The 24,090-nt window shown below is 42.7% G+C and overlaps 1 long non-coding RNA gene across 1 annotated transcript in view; it reads right to left on the reverse strand.

The window, feature by feature from the left end:
- The window catches only part of LOC309522180, a 42,002-nt gene that overhangs the window by 2,058 nt on the left and 15,854 nt on the right, over nt 1-24,090 (reverse strand). The window lies entirely within an intron of this gene.

The raw sequence follows: 24,090 nt of genomic DNA on the forward strand, positions 1-24,090 counted from the left end.
GAAACATAATAAAACATTAAACATGGAAAAAACTTCCCTAATACAGGGCTGTTTTCAGATCTCTTCTAAAGGTTGTATAGTTACTTATCTCCTTGGCTTGGAGGGATCACATAACTCCACACCCTCCAACATTCCTCCAATGAAAATAGGGACATCCTATCATATCCTCCAACATTTCTCTGATGGAAACAGGACGTCCTAAGGAAAAGTGGGGCATTCCAGGATCAAATCAGAAATCGGGATGGCTTCTGTAAATCCAGGGCTGTCCCTGGAAAATAGGGACACTTGTAGGGTCTGCAAAGCTGTAGGCTATATTCTTAGGACCTTATTATTGATGTTTCTGCCCTACCATATATAATCATTCCCCATTTATTTGCACAGCAACTCTGAGAAGCAGGTTAGGTTGAAAGGCAGTAACACTGACCAAAGACTTCCCAGTGTCGCTTTGTGGCTGGATGGGAATTAGAATTCTGGTCTCCCTGTTTCTCCTGGACCAACACTCTAATCCAGGGTTTCCCAAACATGGATCACCATCTGGGGTTTTTTTGGACTACAATTCCCATCACTCTTGACCATTGGTCCTGCTATCTAGGGATGATGGGATTTGTAGTCCAATAACAGCTGGAGACTCAAGTTTGGGGAACCCTGTACTGCACCACACTGGCAATCTCCTGCTGTTTAATACTTGATGTCTTGCACAATCCGAATAAATAAAGGGCCCAATAAGTTTCTGCAAAATTTTAATAACTGCCTGCAACCATCGTAGAACTGGGGCCTTTCATTTTAAGCTGGTGCCGGTGGCACAGAAAGCAGCTACTTCCTTTTAGCACATGTCCTATCATGCCTCATAGGCTTTAATTATATGTCTGTTGGAGCACACTGGGCAGTTTTCCATTCCACCCTCTGCCTGGCTCCAAAACCGCACACTAAAAGGAAGCAGCCACAGCACTTTGCACCGAAGGCTTTGAAAGCAACCACAATGTAATTAAACTATTGTGCTGCTGGATCTGCAGTACCAGTTTGGTATGTGGTTTACCCATATTTCACACTCGGATTGTTTGCACCGGATAATCCTGCGCAGCAGAGTCCCCACACAGATGAAGCTGGAGGCTGATGAGGCTTTCGCAGTTATAAAATACTAGCTCTTCAGCTGCAAACAGAGACATTTCATCCCATTATTGCTTGCTTGCAGTTCAGATAATGAGCACTCACACTTTACATTGTGGGTGCCCTTTGTGGGATCGCGCATGGTGCTGCAGTTCCCAGGGAGCTCACTGGCAAACAGGGACTGGCTTGCCTCTCAATGTTAATTTTTGGAGGTTCACGCCAGTAGCGTAGCGTGGGGGGTGCAGGGGGGGCTGGCTGCACCGGGCGCAACATCTGGGGGTTAGTGTTAGGGGGCGCAAATCCACGGGTTAGGGGGTGCAAATCCACGGGTTAGGGGGCGCAAATCCACGGGTTAGGGGGTGCAAATCCATGGGTCAGGGGGCACAAATTACTTGCCTTGCCCCGGGTGCTGACAACCCACACTATGCCACTGGTTCACGCCCGGCCTCAGTAATCAAGTTTCTTGCTGGGAGGCGGGGCCAGTCCCATTTATAAATAGGGGGTGGAGCCGACAATAGCCAGGCAGTAGGCGCTGGAGATTCGCCCTCCCTAATGCTTCTTGTTTGCAGGTTAACTTTTTCTTCCTGTTTAGCGGGCGCTGCTACGGTCTTTGACTGGTTGCTGTTGAAGGACTGGGAAGAAATTTTCCTTCATTGGCAGGTTTTGTCTTCCCCGTAGCAATTTGTCACAACTTTTGCGGTTATGGCCTTGGGTGGAATCCTTTAGTCTTTTCTTCCCTATATGGGATGTGTGTGTGTGAAGTTGTGACTCACCCCCCTGCGGTGGCAATTCCAGGGTCCCCCTCTTAAAGGGGTTATATATATGGGTGTCACTGGCCATACACTGAAAGGTCGTCAGTGAACTACCCTGTGTGTGGGGATATGGGCTTGGCTGCCTGCTACACTTACGTCTCGCAGAGCACCCCAATATCCCATTTACCCTGAAGTGCCCTAGTTCCCCCCCCCCCGGCTGGGGGGCTGGGAGGAATACACGCCCAAGGCCTAAGCCAAGGTCTTCCTACATTCGGAAGTTTAATAAAGTTGTGGCCTAATTTTAATTCATATAACATCAGAGTCTTTATTCCTTCCTTGTGATCCCTGGGGGCTGCGGCTGTCGCCACCTGGTCACGCAATGGAAATCACACACACACACACACACACATATATATATACACAAGAGCAGTATATTGGTCTGCATGTTACCTTTAGCAGCTTCCCAGTGACGGATTTTCTAACACCTGCATGGTATGAACCAACTTGCACAGAGAGAAGAATTTCCGGACTGTACCATTCCAGGTTCCATGTAGAATCATTCTGGACAACTTCCACAACATAAAAGACCTCCCTGTTGCTAGCACATTAGGCACAAAGCTAGCTAGAACCACTCCCCCTAGCCTAGTCCCCTAGTCCACTAACCGCATGCCACTGCTTGAGATGCCAGGCAAAAGCATTCCTCTTTACCCAGGCCTATCAATGGCTATTAAATAATCAATGGCCTGTGAAAGTGTGGGGAAGAGGACCGTTATGATGATCATTATTTTACCATCAGGCTGTCTGCCTGTATGCTGCTTACTATGTTTCTATTATTATTTTTATGAGTGATGTTTTGTAAGGTGTTTCTAACGTTGCATACCTCCCTGAGATATTTTGATACAGGATGGTATATAAATTGAAATAACAACAACAACAACAACAACAATGTAGGTTCATGGGCTGGAATCCCCAAGTGACTAAAAGAAGAGAGAAAGCTAAGTAAATTCATTCTTTGGCCAGCCATTTTGAATCATAGATCCACTCTGCTCACTAAATGGTCAGACATTTCCAGATGCAGAACAGACAGATAAGGATTATAAATACACCTCAGTAACTCCAGGTTGCTTCTTCATAAGTGCATATTACCTTGATGGTATTGTCTGGAAAACTTACTGCTGACTTGCTTAAATGGCGGAGGAGAAGCAGGTTGTTTGTTTTTCTTTTACATTTTGAAAATGAATGCATGGCAGTATAACCACATTTATATGTCCAAAGCGTGAGAGAGGCTGCTTATCTTGACTGCCATAGTACACAGCATCTATTGTAGCCTTTAATTAAAACCTAGATTGCACAAAGGCAAACTCCAAAAGCCTTCTATTTCTTTAATAATCTGTAAGGCAGGCTTACTAATTTTTGCTTTGCATTTGGCCTGTTTTACTCAACGCTATTGCATTGATGATGCCATCAGCCCCCGGCCACACAGCTGTGTGGGATGGGATGGATAATGTCATCCAAAACATCTGGGGAACACCTGGTCGGTGAAGTAGGCTGACAGTGATTCAAGGTTCTTTCACGTGATCAACTATAATTATTCAGATTTGGCAATCACTGGTAACTAGAATCCATTGTATTGCTTTTAGGATGCATTTCCATCAATGTCACGGTTATATGGTGGGATTTAAGTTGACAAGGTAAGTATTTTTAGTATTTTGGAGGGGGGATGCAGAAATAAACACCAGGAATGCCAAGCCACTTAGTACATCATTCTTGAAAATGCCCACGAAGATAACAACAAAAAACTGCTTTCATGGGAAAGTAGATCAAAGTAGATCAGAAATTCACTCGACCTTCCATAGATCCAGTTTGTTTCAGATGTTCATTAAAACTTGTCTATATTGTGAAAATGGCCTTAGACTAGCCAGCTCAGGAAAGGTCATGGGGCCATTTTAAAAAATATATTTTTTGAGGGGAGGGTTTTCCTCAGCACCTTATTTTGGAAATGGACACCAGCCGACAGAGACCTGAAACAGCTATAGAGCTACACAGTGCTTCTTATTGCAATGCAATATTAGTGAAGTGAAGAATAACCTCTTTCTGGGGATAAACTTCTGTTTATGTCTCAACTAGGGCTGGGCGATATCCATTTTTCAACATTGTGTTTAGCAACCAGCTAAACATTGCAATACACTGTTATATCACAATGTCTGAAATAAGGACAGGGGTATGTAGAGGCAACAGAGTTAACAGGGGCTTTAGTCTGTTGGCTCAGAATTCCCCTGGCTAACACAGGGGGTAGCAAATCACAAGAGCAGGTGCCAGCGAAAACCACGATGTGTAAAAAAACCATGACGCCAGCCAATGCCTCTACATACCCCTGTCACAGGGGCTTCAGGAATCAAGAGAATGAATGAATGATGAATCTTTATTTGTGTCAACCATTGGCCATAGCAATAAAACAACAATACAATATGCAAATAATAGAAATAAAAAGTCAATTGTATAAAATATATATTAGGTTTTTAAATCAATAGTCAAATAGTGGATCTAATTCTAATTGCCCAAGCTAAAAACCTTGCAACCTTTGCTGTCATCTGCTCATCTTGATCTGCCAAGAGAAAGGGCACTGTGGCAGTGGTTGGGCGACCCGGAATGGACAATAAAAGAGGGGTGGTAATCTCATTCCTCAAGAATATAAGCGAGAAGGGCATGTGCCACCAATTTGGTACTGCCATCTCCACAGGGACATAAGTGTTTTTCATGTGGAATCTGTTGGAATCGTCCCTCAAGTACAGCCGAGGGCAATACATTCCATCTTGCGAGAGTTAAAGCGCGTCTATATTTTAGAATTGCTAAGTTATGCAGATAGGGTGCCAGAAAGTCAAAATGGTAAGGTGGAAAATAGTCATACCATGGGCAAAATTTCCAGCGTGGTGTAGTGATTAAGAGCGGTGGACTCGTAATCTGGTGAACCGGGTTCGCGTCTCTGCTCCTCCACATGCAGCTGCTGGGTGACCTTGGGCTAGTCACACTTCTCTGAAGTCTCTCAGCCTCACTCACCTCACAGAGTGTTTGTTGTGGGGGAGGAAGGGAAAGGAGAATGTTAGCCGCTTTGAGACTCCTTAGGGTAGTGATAAAGCGGGATATCAAATCCAAACACTTCTCTTCTCTCTTCTTATTGTGGCCAAGTTGTTCTGACACTCGAATCAAGAGAAGCATTGGTTGGCTTCACAGTTTTTTCCACATTGTGATTTTTGAATAACACATACACACCATGATTTGTGATATATTGCCAGGTAAAAAATTATGAAACAGTTATCACAGTATGGACTTCAAACCTGTTATTACAATATGGACGTCAAACCGGTTTCAATATATTGCCCAGCCATAGTCTCAGTTTGCATGTGCATGTTTGCAGAGCACACAGACAGAGAGAGAGACAGAGAGAGAGAGCGCTCAACTTGTGTAAAGATACCAGGGGGCTCCTACAACAATGCTTCCTCCATATTGTGTCACCAACGTCCATAGTTCTTTACAGAGCTGTATAAAATTTACATAAACAGGAACGGCAGCAGCAGCAACAACAGACATGACCTGCCCCAAGCAGGTTACTAAAAGATTGCAAATAATAAATAAAGAACCATGTTAAATACAATCGCACAAACACATACATATGGGGAAATTGCCTACCAAGGCCTTGTTCTCTGAATCTTTAACATTTTCACAGCAGAATAAGCAGTGACCTTGGTAGTGGTCATTGCTGCAAAGGAATTCTATTCTGAGCTGATTGGGGCATATTTGAAGAAGTGACAGATATAAAAGAAGAACAACAAGGGAGAAAGAGGGTTCAACGAGTTTCAGGAAAGTACTGAGAATATGAGGCAATTTCCCATGCAAACCCTTGCTAGCAAGTGACTGGATGCCATTAAGTGATAACCGTTCTAGAAAATGTGAGAATTAAACATAGGCTTTTGATATTTAAAAATGCTGGGTGCTTTAATAGTGTTTCTGTGCTTGAGTTTGTTGGTAAACAGATACAGCAGCAAAAGTAGAGAGCATGTATTCAGTTATTTGCATCCGTGTTGCAGTAATATTATACTTACTTCTTGACACAAATAGACACAAACCCTCTCTCCTGTGTCTGCTCTAGCTCTGATTCATAACGCATGTGAAGCATGTCTCTTAAAAAGCATGCTATATATATATCTGTTAAATACAGATATAAATAAATGCTTCCTGGCTCCTAGTCAGCAGAAGCCTAACTATGTATATAATCACTATATTGTGTGTGTGTGTGTGTGTGTGTGTGTGTGTGTGTGTACTGTTTGTGCATCCAATACTATAAAACCCATTATGCAGTGTAACTTCAACCAAATCTTGGATGCATGAAAACATCATTTGGGTTCTTAACTGAAATTGAAAAGCAGGGTGAAGCTGGAGTTCAAAGTGGACCTAATAAGAAGGTAAAGTAAGCCTGGATGGTAGAAGGAGTGAAATAAAAATAAAGTAAGGCTAGACACTTCAATTGGGCTCTGGTCTTTAAGCTCAATCGCCCATCTGCAAGAGCCACTAGGTCAACACACAGTATAACACAGCAACTGTGTCAATCTGCCACACTGGCTTGTATCAGATAATGGTTCATCCTGCACTAGACATTAGGTATAATGGAAATAATGTCATTGTAATAGAACACTGTCAGAGGATCAATGCCTCCCACTTGGAAAATAAACGTTCTTGCATTTATGCAGCAGCAGGAGACCATTAACCTATGGCAATGTTCTGTTCTATGGACATTAACTCTTAATTGTAAATCATTTTAAAACATTCTGTCAAATTAGTGATTATGCTGAAATTATTTTGTTAGGAATAGAGCATTAGAAAGGAATCTTAATTATCAATACACCCCTGTAGCGTGCCTGTAACATTCTATTTTCGTTGAGTGAGGCTGCAGTGATATGTTTGTAATTGAAATTGTGGGAGGTAAAAGGGTCCAATTGGTCAACAGGAAGGCAAGTAATTTATTGCACCTTCCTGATGAGGATGCTGAGATCAAGGCCATGTTAGCAATTTCACTGGAGGAAAAGAGCTAGCATGGGATACATTATCATCCTATTTTCCTCTCTGTGAGAGATGGGGCTCAACTCTAGTTTAACCCCTACTCATTAGCACAGCCTTTCCCAAACTGGTGCCCCCAGAAATTTTAGAGTAGAATTCCCATAATCCCTGACCATTGGCCATACTGGCTGCAGCTGATGGGAACTGGAGTCCAAATCATCTGGACGAGAGGGGGGTGTGTGATATGCAAACCATGACCATAAACCACACCACAAACTTTGATCCACTCCGGACAGCTCTCAATATATATAAAAGCATAAGAAAACATTAAACATGAAAATACAGTATTTCCCTATACAGGGCTGCCTGCAGATGCCTTTAAAAGTTGTATAGATACTTGTCTCCTTGGTTTAGGGGTTCCATGACTCCATATCCTCCAACATTTCTCCAAACAAAGTAGGAACTTCTTAAGGAAAAGCAGGACATTCCTGGATCGAATCAGAAACTGGGACTGCTTCTGTAAATCCAGGACTTTCCCTGGAGAATAGGGACAATTGGAGGGTCTGCTATGCTCTGCTTCCCCATTTGGAGGTTGTATGCTTCTAATGAGGGTGAAAGAGGAGAGCGCAAAATATGGTTTGAAGCTTAACATCAAAAAAACGAAGAACATGGCCACTGGTCCCATCACCTCCTGGCAAATAGAAGGGGAAGAAGGCTTTCTCTAATTCGCTGAATTATGCACATGTATGTCTGTACATGTATGTCTGTACTGGTCCCATCACCTCCTGGCAAATAGAAGGGGAAGAAATGGAGGCAGAGAGAGATTTTACTTTCTTGGGCTCCATGATCACTGCAGATGGTGACAGCAGCCACGAAAATTAAAAGACTCCTACTTCTTGGGAGAAAAGCAATGACAAACTTAGACAGCATCTTAAAAAGCAGAGACATCACCTTGCCAACAAAGGTCCGTATAGTAAAAGCTATGGTTTTCCCAGTAGTGATGTATGGAAGTGAGAGCTGGACCATAAAGAAGGCTGATTGCTGAAGAATCGATGCTTTTGAATTATGGTGCTGGAGGAGACTCTTGAGAGTCCCATGGACTGCAAGAAGATCAAACCTATCCATTCTTAAGGAAATCAGCCCTGAGTGCTCACTGGAAGGACAGATCCTTAAGCTGAGGCTCCAATACTTTGGCCACCTCATGAGAAGAGAAGACTCCCTGCAAAAGACCATGATGTTGGGAAAGATGGAGGACACAAGGAGAAGGGGACGACAGAGGACGAGATGGTTGGATAGTGTTCTTAAAGCTACCAGCATGAGTTTGACTAAACTGCGGGAGGCAGTGGAAGACAGGAGTGCCTGGTGTGCTCTGGTCCATGGGGTCACGAAGAGTCGGACACAACTAAATGACAAAACAACAACAATGCTTCTAAATCTTAGTTTCTTGACTCTGCAGGAGAATGGCATTGCCCTGCATACGGACTTACCATGGACATCTAATTGACCACTGTAAGAAAAGGATGCTGAACTAGATAGGTCATTCGCCTGATCCAACAGGCTTTTTTATGGCCTGAAAAGTGCTCTCTAAGCACACAGCAAGATTATGGCCTGTAGCAGGCCATAATCTAATATGCAGTTAAACATGCTTACTCTGCAAAGTCAAGTTAAGCAAGCCGTCTCGGTTTGCAGCCTGAGCTTTCCATTTACTTCCAGTGGCGGCTTGAGGAATCCAACACGTATGTGTTTTTTTTTATTCCCAATCTGAAGTCTGCGATAGAATTCTAACGAATATTCTGTTCAGTCTGAACATGTGTACATAGTGCTGGGGAGGGGAGGGGGAAATTATATTGCACACCCCTAATCCAAACTGCTTTGGAATCAAAACTGAAGCTGCAAAAAGAATAGCAAACTTCCCTCCCCGCTTTGTGAGGCAGAGCCACATATGGTCTTTTGTCAGGGGGCCCCATAACAGTTGGTTATCTCACATGCCTTTCATGCATACCTGCAAGCTTTCATGCTTGGCTGACCCTGAGATCTTTCAGCAAAGGCGTATTCTTAAGGAGAAAAAGAAAGGCAGCCGGGCAACGGCAGACCTGTAATGAGCTTTTATAATTCAGACCATCTAAACTCAAAAATGCCTGTTGCGGTGAATGTACTTCAGCAGGTCTCTCCCGTGAAGAAAATATGGCAATTCTGAAATGGGTTTTGTTCATACATAAGGAATCTGTTTGACTTCCAAAATGTCCTTACTCAATATGCTGGCTGTGGAGGGGCAGAGGCTGGGGGGTGGGGGGTGCTAGTGGAACCACACATGTTCTACTTGCACATTCATGCACATGGCCTTCTATTGTGAGATACTGAATGTATCTTAAGGCTCCTATACTGGTGGAGTCCATTTTCCAGTCTGATGTTTTCCTGGTGTGGTTTCGTCCCACTTTGGTTCTGTCTCTCGGTTTTATCGTATTATCTTTTTGTAGACCACAGTGCATGAGCTGGTGTGCTTTATTTGGCCTGTGTACTTGCAAATTGTATAGGCCCAGTCCAGAACACAGAAACATGGTGGTGTTGTTGTTAATTACAACAACAGGAGGTTGTTAATGAACATGTGCTATTAGTGCAAGGATTTTTGCTTGTGCAACAGAACTCCCCTCACCCTCGCACCATCCCCAAATTTGCTGCAGAAGCTTGGAGGAATCCTTAGGAAAGATTAAGCGAGTGTATTGGGGGAAGCAGAAATCATTGTGCTGATGGAACATTCACTTAATACTACATTGGTTACAATCCCAAAATTAACAACAACAACAACAACAACAACAAACAAACAACAACAACAACAACACGAGGCAATAGAGATCACTTCAAGTAGCATATATGTAACATATGTATGCTACAACTGTGGCCCGTGTTTTGTTAGCCCCAAAATGGAAAACGAGCAAGGTCCCAACTAAAGAAGAATGGCAACTTAAACTGATGGAATATGCACAGCTCCCAGATTTAATTTATAGAATAAGAGAACAAGAAGAATGTACATTTAAAGAAGACTGGAAAATGTTTCCTGAATATATGGGTGAAAATTGTGTTTATTTAAAAATGCTGGTAGCATTAAGATAAATTCAACGGTGTAAATAACTTTTGGTGGATGTAACAACGGATTATCGAATGGTTTAGTTCATGTAAAATATACAGGGATGTATGGTATGCAGAATTAACCACAGAAATAGAAGAAGTGGAGTCATTGATTTAAGGTTATTTAAATGAATACTTTGAAATGTAAATTAGAACATTCAATTTGAGAGAGAGAGAGAGAGAGAGAGAGAGAGAGAGAGAGAGATCACTTCAAGTGCAGGCAACTCCCCATTTGCATTAGGGTTGTGTTTCAGGTCATTGCACACTTGTTTGAAACCACATATAATCAGAACACCCATTGGAAAAACCTGCAAAGACCCTGTTCCACCCCTTTTTGGTGACATTTTCGAATCACTTCTGGGTTTGGCACGATGCATGTGTGTGTGGTCACAGACATATTGGACACGCCTAAAATGCTCTCTGCTTGTAAGGGGCCCCATATTAAAATAACAGACTTTTAAGGCACTTGTTGAAATCCCATGCACACTTACAAAGGGGTAAGTCCCCTAAAGGAAAAAATGCCTTGGACTGTTATGTCTAGTTGTATTCTGGACCAAGGAGTGTCTCTCAAAATTGTGAACTCTTGCTGATTCTTCAAGGCCTCTGTTTCCATCCCTTTAATCGCCGCCCACCCAGCCAGCAATTGTATGCCACTGTGTTTGCTCTCAAGCCATTGTTACATTGCAGTGTGGCAGGGATGCTTGGAGAACTGAAAATGTGCTGGCCATAAATAACTTTATCCAAATCAGTGGTGTTACACTAATGAAGAGCAAAGGGTAGCAAGGAGGCTGAGGTTCTGCTTGTATGTTTTTATCTTTATAGCTTCACTTACATTAAGAGACTGCAGGGTAATCTAAAGGTCCGCTAAAAGCTTTGCAGCTTGTTTTATAATTTTGTCATCCATCTAACATGATGGGTAGGGTCATGCGGTGCACCGTGGCTGTAAAGACAGGCATTATTCGGTGCCCTACTTTGCAATATCTGTGGAGTGCAAGGTTGACTGTTGCATTAGAATTTGCAAACCGGAGCATTAAAGAAGTAAACAGACACTGGGTTTGTCCACATGTTGTGGCAAGCCAAACTATGGCTTACCAAGATTGCATAAACTCCCACAGAGGTCTCCTGGAGAGGAGCCTGAAACTGCTTGACTCCTTTTAGCTCACTGCGGTGTGGCAACTAAGCCAGAGTTAAGCTGATGTTGTCCTAACCTGGGCTTGTGGATAAACTCTCTGCTTCTTCACCACAAGTTTGTACCCAAGACCAGACACTTGGCTGTAGCTCATGGTTATTAAAGAGAGCATGCTTGACCTGGCTGAGGTGACATGCTAAGCCAAACTTGGGTTTTAGTTTAGCATGGCATGGGAGTAAAAAAGACCAGGAGGAGCAAATTAGTTGTGACCTTCTCCTACCCACACTTTTTCATGGTCCTAGAAAAAGTGACATAGCATGGGTTGCCAGGACCCAGGACTGCATGGAGGTTAAACAGATGGAGTTCGCATGTGCATTCAACTACCTAACAGTGTCCACGTCACCCAGGAGATTGCAGCTGCAGAGATAAGAAAAGCAGAGTCATTTCATTGTCTGGAGAGGTCACTTTCTGGTTCACATGGAGAAGCCGTTTTCAATGGAGCCCAGTTACGGAAATGCACAGCTGTATTGAGGCAGCACCAGGTGTTTGAATTTTGCAACCAAAAAAGCCCCTCTAACCCCCGCCCCAACACTATGCCACTGTCTAGAAAAATGTAATTGGGATTACCATGTTGGGCGAACCAGGCCATTCACAAAGAATCGGGACCTCCCTGCCTCCCATCACCCATGCACAGTTCAAAATCCTGTGAGGAATTCAGTATGCCCAAGCATTTCATTTCAGCGAAATCAGACATTTTACAACAGCAACGGTAACCATTATGAAAGCATGAACAGGAGAAAATGACTAAGGGTTGATTAGGAAGTTTGGCACTTCAGTAGACATTAAAATGTTTCGCATGATCATTTATTTTTCTCATCCCATCAGTGCACCTAGCACTTTTCATAGTTAGTCAAGGCAAACAGACATATCCCTGCCCCAAGGAGTTTATAATCTCTTTTGACAGAGGAATTGGAGGGGAGGAAATAAAGAGGCAAAGATAACAGAGAGAGCATATGTGGAAGTGCAGTTAATACATGGGCTTATTTTCTGTCAGGGGTGAGCAATAAAACATTACGTCAAACGTTTCATGCAAAAGATGCATTTGAGAAGGGATTTGAAAGCACAAAAGTGGCACCACCTAGATAATATTAACTATATTACTCAGAGGACTTCAGGCCTATTACCCTCTTCAGTATTTCTACTGATTAGCTGCCCAATGAATGCTGCATTCTGCAGCTTCCAACTATCTAACAAGAGCATAAACGCAAACACTTTTTCAAAAACAAGAAAGAAAGAGTTATACAATCCGGCTAAAGTATGCAAAGCCAGAAAATTTCCATATATTTGCATATTTCCACTTCCACTTGTGCTGGGGAGAGACAAAGAATTACAGTGGTACCTTGGGTTACAAACACTTCGGGTTGCAAACACTTCAGGCTACAGACTCCGCTAACCCAGAAGTAGTACCTCGGGTTAAGAACTTTGCCCCAGGATGAGAACAGAAATCGTGCTGCAGCAGGAGGCCCCATTAGCTAAAGTGGTACCTCAGGTTAAGAACAGTTTCATGTTAAGAACGGACCTCCGGAACGAATTAAGTTCGTAACCAGAGGTACCACTGTATTTGGAAACTGGACTCATGGAAACCCTGCTCAGCTCAGGATCACAACACATAGAGTCCTATTGATTTATGCTATACAGAGTGGCTACTTTTTCCTCAGAGGTGCAGAATAAGCTCCCCCAAATGCTAAAATAAGCATTTGGTTTGCTCGAAATTTGCCCAGCTTTGCGGTACAGAACCGATGTTCCTGGACCGGCAAAGGAAGGGAGTGAGCTTTTGATAACGAATATTTGGTTCATTCACAAGAGCTGTTTTTCTTCCCTTGGTTTCTTAACATTAGAACCAAACAAAGCAACATGTTTTCCAATGACTTCCACATGACCGATAGTGCAATTGATCTGAAGCACTTCATTCATTCCCACCCCCCTCCATAGAATCCTTGCCTACTGAGAACAAATACAAACACATGTGGAACCAATAGGAAGCAGACTAAAGGATTTAAGAGCAAGCAATGGTGCAAGCCTATGTCAGAGTGTTCTCACTTGCTAGATGATGTAATTAATAAAATGGTCAAGTTGAGTGGTGGCATCAAGGTGCCCTTAAGTGCCAACAACCCTCTTTTGTCTTGCTCTGTGTTATACAGATGGATTCCTGCTCTCAGTATTGCATTGCACCCTAGTTGTCTTTGTACAAATGGAAGTAGAAAATCTAGTTCTTATACAGAAGACAGAATCAGAATTCAAAATGACCTTAACAGACTGGAGAACTGGGTGCACGCTAACAAGATGGATTTCAACATGGACCAATGTAAAGTCCTGCACTTAGGTAGGAAGAACCAGATGCACAAATATGGGATGGGAGACACCAGGCTTATTAGCAGTGGTACCTCAGGTTATTACAGTGGTACCTCAGGTTAAGTACTGAATTCATTCCGGAGGTCCGTTCTTAACCTGAAGCACCACTTTAGCTAATGGGGCCTCCTGCTGCCGCCGCGCCGCCGGAGCATGATTTCTGTTCTCATTCTGAAGCAAAGTTCTTAACCCGAGGTAATATTTCTGGGTTAGCGGAGTCTGTAACCTGAAGCGTATGTAACCCGAGGTACCACTGTACGTGTGAAAAGAATCTAGGGGTCTTGGTGGACCACAAGCTTAACATGAGTCAACAGTGTGATGCAGCAGCAGCAAAGAAAAAGCTAATGCTATTCTAGGCTGCATGAACAGAAGTATAGTGTCCAGATCAAAGGAAGTAATAGCACCACTCTATTCTGCCTTGGTCAGACCACACTTGGAATACTGTATCCAATTCTGATTATTATTATTATTATTATTATTATTAATAATAATAATAATAATTTTTTAAATAATACATTTTATTAGTATTTTCCACACAACAACAAATAACAAAAAATACACAAAACACAAAAACAAGCATGATAAAAAACCCAAATCCAAATCTTACAAGTTAATATTATAAACACTAAAAAGAAAAGCAAACATTAACTTCCGCCAATCCCACAACACCTCCTTTACCTCTCGTTGTGTCTTCCTGTTTTCCTGTTTTCCTTATCATCTCTATCCTAGCATCTAGATATGAATCCCTCTTTCTTATCCTTTCACTTCACAAGGTTATTCCACACTCAGCCAGATTTACTGTATCCAGTTCTGGGCACCACAGTTTAAGAAGGATGTTGAGAAGCTGGAATGTGTACAGAGAAAGGCAACTAAGATAGTCAAGGGTCTGGAAACTAAGCCTCATGAGAAGTGTTTGAAGGAGGTGGGTATGTTTAGCCTGGAGACTGAGAGGTGATATGATCGTTGTCATATAGAGGATTATGCTTGTTTTCTCCAGTTCTGGAGGGTAGGACTCAAACCAATGCCTTCAAGCTGCAAGAAAGGAGATTCTGACTAAACATCAGGAAGTATTTTCTGACAGTAAGAGCTGTTCGACAGTGGAGCGCTCTCCCTCAGGAGGTGGTGGACTCTCCTTCCTTCGAGGTTTTTAAGCAGAAGTTGGATGGCCATCTGTCATGGATGCTTTAGCTGAGATTCCTGCATTGCAGGGGGTTGGACTAGATGGCCCTTGGAGTTCCCTTCCAATTCTAAAATTCTAGATGCTCTTCAGTGGGAAGCCCTGAAAGCTTGCCTTAAAAAAACACCATGCCCAACACCTTCCAGTCCTATAACATTTAACGTAGTTGGAAGAAGATCTGTAGCAAGATGACCTCAGCTTCACATGCTCATTCCGTACAGCTTAACTAATGACCATCTGCCTGGACAGCTCATTTTTTCTTTATTACTAGACTATTTTTTAAAACCAAAACAAAACAAAACCCCAAAGAACAAGTGCCAGAAAATCACAAAGCTTGGGTAAAGTAGAAGAAAGTAGGGTTGCCATGTGTCCTCTTTTTCCAGGACACATACTCGTTTTAAGGGGTAAAAATTCTGTCCGGGTAGATTTTAAAAAATTTGCCAAAATGTCTCTGGCTATACTTTCTAGATGAGATGTAGACATAACTGGTGGTGGAAGACTCGCTTCCCTCTTCTCTTCTCCTGCCCCCCTCAGCAATATATCACAGCTTCTATAGGCTACATATAGTGAGGGTATTTAAAATGAGAGTCGTCATAGCATCCTCTTTTTTTTGCTCTTCAAAATATGGCAACCCTAGCAGTACTCTTAATAGTAAAGTGGAATACAAATAATAATAATAATAATTGCTTCTTTTACTTTATATACTAGAAAAATGAGTTTGGGGACTCAGTCTATAGTATTGTTTATCACTGGGCATAAAGCCATTTCCCGTACCCGGAGAGATGTTGTTGCGGGCTGGGAGCAAGCCCTCCCCACATGCACAGGGTGGGATAGCCCCTGCACCATTGGATGGTCCTTGGCCACATCACCCTTAGGCCGTCCAATCAGGACAGTCCGGGGGCGTGGCTCAGGCTATTTAAACTGCCCGTGGCCAATGACTCGCCCCTGTTTTCTCCCTGCTTGGGCAGTTCTTTGGATCTGCTCCGTAGAGCTCCTGTTGTTTCCCTGGGTCCCTGGGGCTTCCATCGGCCTCCTTCTTCAGTGTGGAACAGCGTGCAGCAATCACAGCCTATCCCCTTGAGCGCCACTGATTCCCTGCTTCCAGAAAACAGCTGTAAGGCGCTGTTGGGGATCAGGGTTTGGGAAATTGCCACGCAAAACATAGACATTCATAGATGTTCATGAATTTTCACATGTTGTCAAGCAAAGACTAGAAAGAGCCAGAAATTATATCATCTAACCCCTTAAATAGCCACTGGACAGATACCATCTCGTCAGGAGGTCCACTCCATCCAATGTAAAAATCAGGCCTTTAGCATGATGGCACTTAACCCTTTGGAATTCCTTCCCATCATATATCAGACAGGCACATCTCTATTTTCTTTTCGGCGCCTGTTGAATATCTTTTTCCAATAAGTCTCTTAAATAGATTTTTTTTTTGTATCTCAGTTTGCATCTGTACTGGACTTCAAATTGTTTTTATATATGTTATTGTTGACGTTTTTATAGTTAAATTGCTTTGGGGTGTTTTATGGGAAGCGATTCATAAATGAAGTGAAATAAATTATCTACAGATCTGAGTTACTGGAAAGGGAGGGCGATTCAGAGACTAAATAAATGATTACGAGCATTAATTTAGCAAGAATTTTGAAGGCAGATAGTTTGGCTTACGAACCGAGGTTAAGGATCTGTTACTCTTTGCTGTTGTGATACAATTTTCTTTTAAAACAAAACCTGTCACCAGCCTGGATGAGGAAACCTAGAAACAAATAAACAAGACCCCAAATAATTTCACTTTAATCAATCCAATACTTATTTCAAAATCAGAATGGATGCTTTTGTGATCTAACTTTGTTCACAGTTATACAAACAACAATCTGATGGGAAATGATGTAATGATTCAGGAATAATGTGCAACTTTACTGTTCAATGGCAGCTGTCAGAATCTCAATATATGTGCAGTTAAGATTTATGTTGATTTATATCATTTGTGAACGAGCCAAATTTTCAAATAAGACCAGGAACAGCAATACACATAAGACATAGCATATGTGAACCCCATTTTTATCACTGACACCAGTGTTCTTGCTACTTCTTTCTTCCCCTTCCTTCCTTACAGGGTGTCGCCACTGACAATATCCTGATGCTAATATGCCAGCTGGAATCGCATAACAATATAGATCCATCCCATGTACATTAAAGATGCTATTAGGTTCATAGCCTTTTCATAACACCAGGAAGAACTTTCATTACCCAGCAATCAGCATGAAATTAATCAATATCTTGTTTCATCATGCTGGTCCCTTTCTCCCAGACCTGCATATAAAGCAGGGAAACCTCAATGTCCCCATACACATGCCAGATCATTTGTTCTCTTCGGCCTAAAGTAAAACAGCAGAATGTGGTTGCGCTTATCTCGACTTTTCGATGCTAGGTTAAAGAGCAGAGATTCTGGATCAGAAAATACAGTCCTTTTTGTCAATTCTGTAATTATTACTTACTTTAAATATGCCTAAGCAGCTGCCTCGTGGGTTTTGCAGTTAAATGGTACTATTTATCATTCCCTTACAGCCTCCACTAAACCTACTGTTGGCATAATTACATTTGCCATAGCAGCGACCGTTCCCCCTTCATGACCACCATCTTGTAAGTTTCAACAATGATTTCATAAGTCCTGTGTCACCACTCAGCTAATAGGCCAAGGGCTTGGGGCTTCCTAAGATGCCTCTAAATGGATTCAACTGGGGGCATTTGGGCTTTGACATCTATGTGACCGGTGCTCACACAGCAACCGTAGCTTCATTGCTGTTCTGTATGACCAATATTGAACGCACAAGCAAGGGTGTGTCACAAGATCCTCACCGAAAGGTGAGCAGAAAGCAAGCAAATCTTGGACAAAGCCTGACATAGGTATGGTCAAGCAAGGTCAATTTAGCTTCCTTGGCAAAAGGACAAGGAACATTTTTACCTAAACAAATAATGCAGCGGTTGAGCCCACAGGAATCCAGAGGCAGCATTCAGGTACCACACACTTTTACAATGGGCAACCTATTACAGTGGTGGCTCGAGTTACATACGCTTCAGGTTACAGATGCTTCAGGTTACAGAATCCCCTAACCCAGAAATAGAACCTCGGGTTAAGAACTTTGCTTCTGAGAACAGAAATCGTGCAGCAGCGGCATGGCAGCAGTGGGAGGCCCCATTAGCTAAAGTGATGTCTCAGGTTAAAAACAGTTTCAGGTTAAGAACGGAACTCCAGAATGAATTAAGTACGTAACCAGAGGTACCATTGTATGTCCAACATGGGGAGGTAACAAGTCGTCCAGACTTCCCAGAACTGGGCCAGATTACTAAATTTAAAAGTAACACAAGTCACCACAGAATGAAAACGATGCTCACTTATCACTTCTATACAGTGAATGCTATTCATCTGAGGGTGAGTACATAATGAAATCCACAGTTTACTACACCCTAGATCAGGCATAGGCAAACTTGGCCCTCCAGATGTTTTGGGACTACAACTCCCATGATCCCTAGCTAGCAGGACCAGTGGTCAGGGATGATGGGAATTATAGTCCCAAAACATCTGGAGGGCCGAGGTTGAGGAAGCCTGTCCTAGATCAGGCATAGGCAAACTCGGCCCTCCAGCTGTTTTGGGACTACAACTCCTATGATCCCTAGCTAGCAGGACCAGTGGTCAGGGATGATGGGAACTGTAGTCCCAAAACATCTGGAGGGCTGAGTTTGCCTATGCCTGTCCTAGATGCAGTGGCGTAGCGTGGGGGGTGCAGGGGGGGCCGGCCGCACCGGGCGCAACGTCTGGGGATTAGGGTTAGAGGGCGCAAATCCACGGGTTAGGGGGCGCAAATCCACGGGTTAGGGGGCGCAAATTACTTGCTTTGCCCCGGGTGCTGACAACCTACGCTACGCCACTGCCTAGATGGCTTCCATTTTAGGTGGCTCTTCAGAATGTGAAGCAGGAATAATCATGCTCAGCTGTCGCAGGGTCAGTAAACATAGCTGTCTCTGCATGATTCTCAGCAGCACACATGCGCTGCCACAGAGTCTGCTGCCAGGCAGCACAAATGTGAAGGTACTTGCAAGAAATGGTGCCCGCAGATGGGCACTGAACATTCAAGTGCTGTAGAACCAAAGCAGTCTGGAAAAGAAGTGTTCCTTGGCTCAGCGGGTCCACCACATATTATAGAAGTAATACAGAACACAGTGAATTATGCTTTGATTCAGCCACATAACCTGCCTTGCTGGTGGACCCTCAAAATGCAGCTGCTGAGAAACAGCTCCAGATTTAGGAGCAAAATTGGGCAAAATTACTCTCCACACAGTCCTGCTGGCTTCAGTCATGCCAATGCAAGCCTGCCTTTGTTCACAGTTTGCCTTGGCATGTAGGCAAAAATCACACTGGGGGGAAAGTGCATACAAATGGCAGCCCCCACCATATTGCTTCCATTTAGTTCTGCCTCCAATGCACCCCTTGCAGTTGCTTGAACTGCTGCTGTTTCCCATGTGCACATTCAAGGCGTCTGTGTTGCTAGCTGCAGTTATATTTTCGGCTGCTCCCAGAAATGTCTGTGACCCCCCACTCCACCCCTGAAAGAACACCCCCCCCCCACCCTCTAGCTCTAATTAAATAGCGGCTGTGATTTTTCTATCCCGCCATTGTTTTGACAAAGAGAGTATTACTTTTATAAATGTCCATCTTCCCCTTCCCCAAACAAAGGGTTTCCTGCCAATCATCCTGGAACACAGAGTGCCAGGTTCCTCAGACAGGATGTTTGCTAAAGCTGCCTGCTCAAATTGTAAAGCTCGGTGCTTAATACTGGTGTGGAACATCCAAGCATCAGAAAAATTGTTGGAAAAAGTTGTCTTAGAGCGCCTTAATGGCTGTTGTTTTTATGCTAAAATAGCAACAGCTTATCTCAGTTCTGTGGACTTGCTACCTTCTGGGACAGCTGAAGAGCAGGGACTGTGCCTGCAGATTTCAGGAGTACCTAAATCCCAAACCTGTTTACAAAACAAGTTTGTGAAACCTGAAGCTCCTTGCTCAGCCACAGTCATCTTCTATTTCTCTTCACTGCCATCTGACTCTGAAGAGGCACCACCCTGTTTTTTTCACACACAGCTACTCCAAGAAGATGCTCAGATTCTGGCCATGCTGTCTCTCTCCAGGTAATCTCCAATATTATGTACTGTCACTAAGGCCTGAGCTAAATCTCCCAAGAAATGCTGGGATGCCACCAGGCTCCTCGAGTCAAGCTGCACTTCTGTAACATCTAGGAAAAAGGAATCCTGTGTCCTGAAAACAGGTCCCTGACTGCTTTGGGACGAAGGGTGGAATATAAATGGATAAATACATCACTACCACAATGTTGTGTGTTTCACTGCCAGAGCTTTTAAAAGATGTGGTGTGGAAATGGGCAAACACACCCAATATGTGTGGGGGGAATTATAGATTGCATGTGGGGTAATTAATAAAAGACTTGGCTGGATCCCTAGATTCAGAGATCAAGACTAAATCCACTCTCCAGTAAGAGAGCCCAGGCAGAGTTCAAAAGTCACAAAATGTGTAGCAACAGGGAAGCATAAGGAATATAGGCTCTTAAGACCGTTTTAATACCCCATTTAGTCCACTTGCAGCGCTTCCCACTTTCCACCTCCCTCACAATGAACAAACCACACGGTTAGTAAGTCTAAATGCTTTACGAACTCCAAAGGTCAGGTTCATGTGTTATTCCATGCAACAGCAAATCGAACACAGGTAGAAAATTCTTGGGTCACAAAATGCAGAAAAATGCTTCTGAGAACCCAGTATTGCCTGGTCAGCTTCACATGGTCAAAGAGAGTGAACAGGGAAGCTTTACTTCCTTCTTCACTGGAAGAAGGGGTGACCTAACTGAGTCTAGCAATACAGTTTTATAGTCCTAACCCCTCCATGCATTAACTAGCCCCAAGCTTGCTTGTTATACTTGACTGTGATTTCCCACAATATGATAATCCCAGGATGTGTTAACTAAACTTTACATGGGGTTGGGGGGGGGGAGGTTAATGCAATACAGAGATGCTGTTTTCAGCTTCACTCTGAGCAACATGGCAGTCTTTAAACTATAGAGGACTCAATCTCTTAAAAGCCACAAAGGTTACAAAAGAACACCCAGAATATTAGGGCCCTTCCAGACATCCTTAGTTATTTATTTTTTCATTTTTTAAAAAAATATATGGTTCTCCAACATGCAAGCATATATTGCATAGGCTGGATTCCAAAGCACTTTACATTACTTTTTTTTTTTTTTTACAAGAAGAACGATTATAAAAAACCCATTAACCCTCCCACCTGGATGCACCAAAAAAATAACTTAAAATCGGTACTATTGAAAATTAACCAAAACAATACAGAGTTCCTATAAAGTGTAGGCTAGGTTGAAGAGGAACACACAATTCTGAACAATCAGCAGAAGTATTATTTCTGACCTAAACTATTTGGCAACTAATGAGGCAATAGACATTCATAATGCTAGAAAGCCTGGTCTGTATTATAACCTTCATTTTTTTCATATGGAATTTTTTGGACTCAGGCAAGCTACAGTGATTATAGCTCTATACGCTCCCTTCAAAATAATAGAGAAGGCAGCTTTTTGTCTTTGTGCCTCAAGGGATTTTATTCTCAGAGACCCTGGAGGTCACTGTCCATATTGTGCTACGAAAGCATGATTTACTGCATACCCCAAAAAGCCATATGGGAGAAACTACTTTCCAGCTGCAAAGCAAACTGCTTTACAAAACAAAACAAAATGCTCAAAGCCTTAAAGCTGAAAGAAACCAGGGTGTGTGTGTGTGTGTGTGTGGACCTGACCCACAACTCAAAGGAAGCCACGTGTTTAATTTTAAGCTGCAAATATGAAATCTCATCTTTAAAATATGTTCATACTGCAAGTGAGGTGGGGAGGGCAAGGGCGAGGTGTCGTTTTCTATTGTCAGTACTGGACTGTTGGGTTTACATTTCGGAAGCTACACCAATTAGCAGGGACAATAAAACAAAACATCTGTGTAGAGAAAATATGAAGAAGTGTGTTTTGTTTTTAAAAAAAACAACACATGCAAACCAAAGGCCTTTGGCTTAATTTAGTCCTGTTCTTTACATAAGTTTTTAGCATTGCAAAATGTGGCACGGTTTGTACTGTATGTTCCCTCAGCAAACCAAACAGAGAGTTGTCATCATGGTTTTTGAGAGCACAAGGCCTCTCCTTTCTCATGTTTCAACTAAACGGTCTCCACTTGGGCTGAGGAACGTATCATATATCATAAATCACTTTCTGATAGATATTTGGCAGCTAGTCAGCACCCCAGGCTACACAATGTACAGTATGGAACATTTTTTAAGGTGGAATATAGGGTTTGTAATTGGAAGACTTAATAGCATCTCAAAACATTTTACTACTTCCTGGTACACACATACACACATACACACACAATTATATATATTATTATATATAAAATAAAAAGCTGTTTTCTCCATATGGTTCAAGGTCTGTAAGATGCAAACACACTTAATAAGCCAGGGAACTATAAACCTTGAGGTTCTCTCCGTAAAGTGAGGGGGGGCGGGGGGAGAGGAAGAAACCTAAGGCACCCAATCATATTAGGCTGCTTAAAACAGTTGGGTAACTACCATAACATTTAACTCTTTGCTACCTTTTAATCCTTTTCTTATTCAGAACGGCTTCTCATAACCATTTAAAGTAAACCCGAAGGATCTGTTTTTTCCGAATCTTGAAAAATGCTTGAACCAGGAATGTGATAAGTTGCATTCTACACATGAGTTGAAAACATCTGCAAGGCTGGCCCATCTTTCGTTATCCCACATTTGGGGGAGGGCATCAATTTTACACAAATTATCACACACACAGCCTTTTTTTTTTTTTACTGGATGTAGACTCCATTCAGCTGAGGAACTTACTGTAACCTTTTGGGAAGGAAAGCAATTAATCACAAGCTGCAATTCAGAAAAATAATGTAATACTTACATAATGTAATGATCACGAGGTCATGCTATGATACAGCAGAAGTGTTAAAACACGGGGCTAGTACCTAGTTTGGAGGGAAAGACACTAAGCTACAGTGGTGCCCCGCAAGACGAATGCCTCGCAAGATGGAAAACTCGCTAGATGAAAGAGTTTTCCGTTTTGGAGGTGCTTCGCAAAACGAATCTCCTATGGGCTTGCTTCGCAAGACGAAAATGTCTTGCGAGTTCCTGCGGGGGTTTTTTCCTCCCCCCCTTTTTCTAAGCCGCTAAGCCACTATCAGCTGATCCAATAAGCTGATAAGCCGCTAAAAGCGGCTAATAGCGCTAATAGCACTAATCCTCTAATCCATCAATGGGCTTGCTTCGCAAGACAAAAAAACCGCTAGACGAAGAGAATCACAGAACGGATTCTTTTCGTCTTGCGAGGCACCACTGTAGTCCTGTTTATCCAGACATCACAGAGCTTCATTTCTCAGACTGGTTTAACAGTCAATCTCTCTTCCAGTGGAACTCTGTGATTTGTAACTCCATGAGGAAATTGTTGTCTCCTAACAACTCTCAGGACTCTTAACATGGGGGAAGCCACAACTGTTTAAAGTGGTATGATACTGTTTTAATTGTTTTGCACAGATGGAGCCTGAGTCACAATGTTGTATATGGGAGTTTACTAACAATTTGCACAAGGGTTTTCTTTTTTCTTTTGTTCTGTAGCTTCTGTTCTGCCACAGACATCCATGGTGGGATGAAATCTTTGCTTCTCTGGTTCCTTACACTTTTCTTTTTTAAGGAGAATAATATTTTGATTGACACAAAGGAAGAGAAGGCTTTGCCCTGCCGGACCTACAATGGTACTATGAGGCAGCTTGATTGTGTTGGCTAAGGGAATGGATTGTACTGGAGGATGCACACATTTTAGATTTGGAAGACCACAATATGAAGTTGAGCTGGCATGCATGTTTTTGGTATGGGAAAGCTAAAATATGAGTTTCATAAACAGCAATAAACAATGTACTGCAGTCACACACACAATCAATCAATCAATCAATCAGTAGCTGAACTGGGTTCCACACAGTCACAAAAACAAAACAAAACAAGCCGCAAAAACATAAATGCAAAATAAATAGCAAAAACAGACAGACCTCAGACTCAAAATGGAAGTGTGGCACTCAAAATGGAGCATGTTCGGCTTCTGAAAAAGGTTCGCAAACCGGAACACCTACTTCCGGGTTTGCAGTGTTTGGGTTGCAAAGTTGTTTGAGTACCAAGGCATTTGAAAACCAGGGTACCACTGTACTTTGTT

This window comes from Podarcis vaucheri, assembly GCF_965113315.1.
Source record: "Podarcis vaucheri genome assembly, chromosome: 17".
In the NCBI taxonomy this organism is placed as follows: domain Eukaryota; kingdom Metazoa; phylum Chordata; class Lepidosauria; order Squamata; family Lacertidae; genus Podarcis; species Podarcis vaucheri.